Source organism: Hoplias malabaricus, chromosome 6 (genome assembly GCF_029633855.1).
Source record: "Hoplias malabaricus isolate fHopMal1 chromosome 6, fHopMal1.hap1, whole genome shotgun sequence".
In the NCBI taxonomy this organism is placed as follows: Eukaryota; Metazoa; Chordata; class Actinopteri; order Characiformes; family Erythrinidae; genus Hoplias; species Hoplias malabaricus.
The window spans coordinates 31,455,128-31,462,627 of NC_089805.1; the positions used below are offsets into that span (position 1 = coordinate 31,455,128).

General features: G+C 42.2%; 1 protein-coding gene across 2 annotated transcripts in view; it reads right to left on the reverse strand.

Annotated features, from left to right (window-relative positions):
* Positions 1 to 7,500, reverse strand: part of ahdc1 (AT hook, DNA binding motif, containing 1) — a 27,401-nt gene that overhangs the window by 14,658 nt on the left and 5,243 nt on the right. The gene's annotated exons all lie outside the window — the stretch shown is intronic.

Genomic DNA, 7,500 nt, shown 5'->3' on the forward strand with positions numbered 1-7,500 from the left:
TTATTATTGCTGCAATGTCAGTCTATTTTCCAGTACTGACAGCCCTATAAAGAGATAGATCTCCACTGATACCTCAGCCATTCAAGACTGAGAGTCCAAGAGGGCACACCGGGCCTCACTTACTCTGGGAGTGTAGGATGGTCATCCCTAACCATTTGGCATGGCATCAGCAACGTAGCATCAATTAACTGACTTAACAGAACCGAGCAGAGATGCAAACACACTGCATTTGGGAATAGTGTATAGTTTTGACCTTTTGACTTTTTACAACTACAGACCAGGGGAGTGTGTGTGGTGTCGTTATATTTTGCTGTTGATGCAGTAAATTATATGGAGCATTACAGCCACAACATACAGCAGCACAACTGACATGTTAGTGCTCAAATAAGGCGACCTCTGGGACTGCTTCCCAGAGACAATGTAGTCATAGCGTGGTGTTAGGTCTGAGTGTGAGTGACACGCACAGAGTGTTTATGCCGTCCAGTCAATTCCAGAACTTTTTTCTGGTGGCTGACAAAACTGAAGACCTGGCCTCACACGAATATGTGGAAGGAAAAGGCAGGTATTGTCAGGGCCATTGTGGCACATTTAGGGAATTTTATCACTACACTAACTTTACTGTGTGATGTTAGTAAAGCCTTTAATCATCCATGTTTCCTGCTGTCGGTTTTCTTTATCCAGTGGGAGATGCTGATTCATAAACCAGGATCACATATGTTCTTATGTTGCAGTAGTTGTTGCAGCTTGGTGAGTACAACACAACCTATGCTGCACTACCAGTCTTTGGTCTACAGGTTATGAACGTCTGGTCTAAAAGAGAGTGTGAATGAGGATAAAACTTTAGAACCATGTGAATGAGGGAAAACATTGAACATACACTGAAAATGTAGGAAAACATTCTAGAGTCTCAGTTACTCTAGTGATCTAACCATAAATAATATAATCCCTCAGTTCTACATCCTCAAAATGACATACAAAAGTGCATATGTACATGTTATAACTTTTTATTATTATAAATTACATATTGAATAATTAATCAAATTTGTGGAACAAATACACAATAGCTACTGTGTTATTTAGAACAGTTACTGATTAGTTCCACGCTGTGATGTACTGGCACCATGTCCAGGGTCCCTTTCTTGTGGCCAATGAATCTGTGGAGGATTCTGACCCACCTGATCCGGATATAGCAGCTACAGATGAATTAATGAACAACCAAAAGTATGAATGAATGAACGAATACATAATTCATTAATTTTATGTAAATGCATCATCCTGTGTCTGGAGCCTACACAGAATCAATGGGTGCAAGGCAGGAATAATTAGTTGATAATAATTACTGAATAATGCCCTGGGACTGCCATCCCATCCAGGTCGTGTTCCTGCCTCATGCCCAGTGATCCAAGGTAAGATCTGGGCCCACAGCGACCCAGGACTGTAAAAAGTTGTTACAGACAATGAATGAATGAATTATTTGAAATGTGTAACAGCTCTGGTCTCCTCTCACAGTCCAAAAACAAATGGTGTGTGTGAGTGAATGTGTGAGTGTGTGTCTCCCTGTGAAAGACTGGCACCCCCTCCAGGGTGTGTTCCCACCTTGCGCCCAGTGATTCTGGGTAGGCTCCAGGCCCACCGCGATCCTGAACTGGATAATCAGTTACAGACAATGAATGAATGAATGAATAAGCTGTAACAGCTACTCATAAAATTAAAATAGATACTGAAAGATGTATAATAATAACCAGATAATTCACAGTATTGAATGTTCCATAATTGTTATTGAATAGGGAATAGTAGCTAAGAGGTCGATCAAAGCAGGCACGGAATACATCACAATATTTACTGAATAATGCATAGTAGTTACTGCATATTTCATAAAAACAATTGACTATTTTATAATAGTTGCTGGGTAATAAACAATAATATAACTGAATAATGAACCTAGATCTGCAAGGGTTAATGTTGTCTCTACCTGGCTTTGGGTCTTGTTCAAAGCTTCCTGCTTGCTCCAGTTGTGAAACACACATCCATGGGCACACACAAACGCACCACATACACACACACACGCACACGCACACTGACATTCACACACACTGACATGCACATACACATATTGAGTAAGACCTTGAGGCCAGTGTTTTGGAGTGGGGCCTCTCCACTGCGGCCCTGACTTCCTGACACCACACCACACACACACACACACCCACCCCAACCCTGAGCACCCCTGTTCCACTGTTGCCGTGGGAGACGCTGCTGCAGAGCCCGTTGCCAAGGAGAAGGGCTGCTGGCTGCCTGTTTAAACAACAATGGCCGCCTTGTGCACATTCCAGCTCCAGAGCGCAGAGCTGCTCTCACACACGCCAGCACACACACACACACACACACACCAGCACACACACACGCACAAACATATGGATGGACACACACTAGCACGACCACCGTCTCACTCAGACACCATCACACTTGCTGTTTGTGTGTGTGTGTGTGGGGGGGGGGGTGGTCTTTTTTCCTTTAAACAAAAACTCAACTGCATCTGCTTCTCTGTACTCTGCTCATTATCTCTTCTCTCTCTCACACACACACATACATTTTGTTTCTTTCAGTTTGGACTTCTCTATACCTTCTCTACATATTCTCTCCTCTCTCACTCTCACTCTCACGCTCTGTTCTCTCTCCTCACTGTAACTCTTTCTCATTTGCACACATTCTCTGTAACTGTCTCTCTCTCTCTCTCTCTCTCACACACACACACACACACACCACACACACACACTCTCTTTCTCTCTCTCAGTCCGCATCATTCTTTTCCTTCTGTGTCTTTCTGCCCTCTCAGTCTCTCTTTGCTCCCTCACACCCTGATTCTCTTCTCGCAGACTCTCTCTCGCTCTTTTCACTCTCTCTCTTACCCCCCCATTTCTCTGTCTTATCTCCCTTCGCTGCCCCTCCCCTTCTCCTCACTATCTCCTTCTGCAATGTCTGTCTCTCTTACACACACACATGCAGAAATACACACACAAACACACACGCACATTCTCTGTCTCTCTCGCTCTCTCTCTCTCTCTCTCTCTCTCTCTCTCTCTCTCGCTCACTCTTTCACACTCTCTCTCTCCGTCACTCTTTCTGCCCAGAGTAAGCTCTCCTCCCTCATCTCTCTCTCTCTCTCTCTCTCTCTCTCTCTCTCTCTCTCTCTCTCTCTCCATTTCTGGCAAAGGAAGTGTGTGTTCCCCAGGGGGAGCTGGGCTCATTAACTTCCAGCAGACAGAGAGAGAGAGAGAGAGAGAGAGAGTGCGGAAGAGATATAGAGATGGAGAGAGAGAGAGAGAGAGAGAATGAGAGAGAGAGAGAGTGAGAGAGAGGCTGAGAAAGAGAGAGAGAAAGTGTAAGAGAGACAGCGAGAGTGAGAGACCAGGGGAGAAAGATAGAGGAACTGGGGAAAGGTGGGGGGAAGGGGAGATCTGCAAGAAAAGAACTAAAGGTGGGCTAGAGAGAGAGAGAGAGAGAGAGAGAGAGAGAGAGAGAGAGAATGAGATGGATGGACAGAAAAACAGCAGCAAGAAAAAGAGACATAGATTGAGAGAGAAGTGAAATTGAGAGTCTCCTCATAATTTGCCAAAACAGAGGATGAGCTTTAAGCTTATGGCACACTCACTCACTCACAGACTCATGGATACAAACAGACACACACATACAGGCACAGTTACACTGAATAAGTGGTGCATTGAAATGGCATGATTTGAATGTGTACATCATTTCAACATACTACTGTTCAACTTTCAAGCAGATGTCAAAAACTTTTCTTCCAGAGCATTTTGGAGGATATCTATGTCCACTCATCATGAAACCCTCACACACTCTAAATGACAGATTTGTGACAAAATAATATTAATATGGGGCCAGGAATCATCTGCCCACACAGAGCATCCAATGAAAACTTGTATCTGTCTCCATAACTGTCTCTTACACCCCCTCCCCACCACCCTTTAAGTGCCACTTACAGCATCTTTAAATAATAAGTAAACAAAGTAATGAATGAACTTTTCTGAATGTAGAAATGGCAAACCATTCCTTTTGGACCAATCATCACTAATGCCTTAAAGGGAAGCTCTACACATTTATGAATTCTCTACATTTATGAATACGCAATTAGTCCCCACCTCTATCTCACCCACTGAAGCTCGAGATTACCTGCAAAGGCACAACAGCTCACGTAATGCATTATATGTCTTCTAGCATATACACCACACAACATGGGCATGTTAACAAGGTTAAAAACTCCATTTCCCCTGAAGAAGCCTGTATAATATATAAACATCGCAGCCTTACTCCTGGCCTAAATATTGGGAGTTTGCAGGTGACGGGCCGGCCGTGGCCTAAATTGTAGAGGTGCAGGTTCTGTAACGGAAGTATGCCCATTCGCTTCCCAGGACAGGCGGGAAACATCCACTGCTGAAGTGCCCTTGAGCAAGGCACCTAACACCAAAATGATACCCAGGTTACGAGGATAGCTGCCCACTGCGTTGGGTGTGTATGTGTGTGTTCACTGTTCCTAATCACTAGTGTGTGAGTGTGTTCACTGCCACTGATGGGTTAAATGCATAGGTCAAATTTTGTTGTACAACTGTACAATGAATATAAACAGTTTCACGTTAATGTCTCTGACACATGAGGCCAAAAGAGCACAAATGGTCTTGTCCCTGGCCCTCCCCCCATCAATTGGCAAAATGCTAATGAATGTTAATTTTCTGTTAGCTGACATGGCAGATCTGGCCAGTTGATGTTCTCCTCCAAGCGAGTCCAGCTGTATGGTATGAATCGTGTTAGGATCAGTTCTAAAAGAAGCGGTGGCTGGCTTAACGTGCCTGGGTGGAAGCATATGCTTGTCTCATTCTCCCAGCTTGTTGCCATTATGTGATTGTGGGGCTCTTATTTAGCTAACAGGAGGAACTGACTATGACTAAACTGGGGAGAAAATATGGGTAAAAAAGTTCAGGATCTGTAACTCCAAAAACATTAACTGTACAGAAGAAGGAAAAAACCTTCTTTACTTTCAATGGAAGTCAATATAAAAAGATTTTAATTCTGGAGTCTTTCTATTTCCATGATGAAACTTTCACACAATGTGAAGGACAGCTGCTGTGTTCAAATGATGTAGTAAAGTAAAAATCAATAAAAATGTAATTACAGGTTTTCATTGAACGGCAATGATATAAAACTTTTAAAAAAAACATATTTGACACATCATTCAGGTGGAAATTATGTACATGTTTAAATGATTAGAATTAATAATTTCGTGCATTCACTGATTCTGGATCACATTTCATAAGACATACAAAAGTGTAAAGACTGCTGGAAGAGGCTTGTTATTTTTTTCTACAGTTTGTGTGTGTGTGTGTGTGTGTGTGTGTGTGTGTGTATCATGATATTTCAGAATATATAATGTTGTGCGGACAAAAACCTGCTTATTTCACATTGTGGGGACTTGTTTTCCTGATGGGTCCAGAACATAAATGTTTTAAGTTTAGGATTAGTTTATGGTTAGAGTTAGGGTTAGGACAGGGGTTGACTTAAGTCTAACTTAAAAGGTAAATTTAAGTCTCCACTAATTTAAAGGAACACCTCCATTAAAAAGGGTGTGTGTGTGTGTGTGTGTGTGTGTGTGTGTGTGTGTGTGTGTGTGTGTGTGTGTATTCAGTTTATGTGCACGCTAAAATGACACAGACAGAACTGACCAGAGTTTAGCAACCTAAACTGACCACAACATCAAAGACCCACAGCAATGACCAAGCTGCTGGACATTTAACCCACTTCTAAGACACATCCACAGCGGTGTCACCACAGCCCCTACACATTCATTTAGGGGAGCAAAGGGGAGTTATAAATGGTGAATGCCAAAAATATAAATCCTTTATAGCTCATTCATAACAAATGAATAATACCCCATCTGTAGAAAACAACTGTGAAACATATGTGACCAATTGTGACCTATAAATAATCCATTATTTCCAACATGCACATGAAGCAACTGCTATGTATACAAACACAATCATATGATGAAATCTTTATGAGTGTGATGATTCACTTCCGCTCGTTCCCTTGATGTATTTTCATGGGATAAAAGCCAAGAACGTTAGTCCAGACGCTTACCACACACTTGGCTTTATGAGACTCTCCTAGTGTCGACTGTCTACTGTGCACAGTTCTGACTGTCTGTGTCTGGTAAGAGATGAGGGGAAAACACCACAGCTCTTGGTCTGAAACCACTAACCAAGCAATGAACCCATCCATTCACCCAGTCACGGATTAGATCAAAAGGAAGCAGCATCCTTCTACAGCAAATGCTGCCCTCTCCTCTCCTCATATGTCTTCTCCTCTCCTCTCCTCATATCTCTTCTCCACCCCTCTGCTCATATCTCTTCTCCTCTCCTCTCCTGTCCTCTCCTCTGCTCATATCTCATCTCCTCTCTTCAAACCTCTTCTCCTCTCCTCTCTTCTTGTCTCCTCTCCTCTCCTCTCCTCTGCTCATATCTCTTCTCTTCTCCTCTTCTCTACTCATCTCTTCTCCTCTCCTCTCCTCTCCACTCCTCTCCTCTCCACTCCTGTCCTCTCTTATGCTCTACACTCCTGCCCTCTCCCCTCCTCTCCACTCCACTCCTCTCGTCTCCACTTCTCTCCTCTCCTCTCCTCTCCTCTCCAGTCACAAAACTAGGGAGATCTCACATATATAATTTTCAAAATAGCAGTTAAATTATTGTTTTTTTCAGCACACAGATTTTGTGAAAATTGAAAAATGTACTTGGATAAACATAGGGAAAATCAAACTAAAATTTTAAACTTGCAAAGCACTGAAAAGCTGTTCCTATGTGTCAGTGTGATAGAGTGAGTCAGTGAGTGAGTGAGTGAGTGAGTGAGTGAAGTGCATTTCATTTATAAAGAAAATATGAGTCTCCTAACAACATCTTAAAAATCATGACATGCAGGACCACACAGCATCTTCCCCATGAGGTAAACAGCATTTACAGCTTTTCTCTTCCTCTGTTCTCTTTCTTACGCTTCATATCTTATAAAATTATCTGAAAGTGATTTGGCCTGTAATTTCACTGTGTAATGAAACTCAGTGTTACGGGTCTGGAATGATGTCTAGCTGACGTTGAGCTGATACTGAAAAAAGAAATAGACAAAAAAGAAGAAAATGGCAAACTAATCACAGAAGCTGCTGGTGTCTTCTAGAACAATGGAATGACCACTACAGAGGAGTTATTTGACTGAACGTGATGTGGTAAAATATCCCTGCAGAGTTCAAAGTGAAGAAGGTAAGCTGTAATATTTGTTTTTAAAAGATTCTGCCATGACACTGAAAATACATATAAGTTGTTATTAACTGTTGTTCTAAACTGAAATCAAAGAAACCAAGGGTGATCTCTGTTATTTGCACAATGCTGTGAAAATGACCCCGTAACACTAACACTATTCTTCCATTTCAGTGAAACATTTGTACTTCTA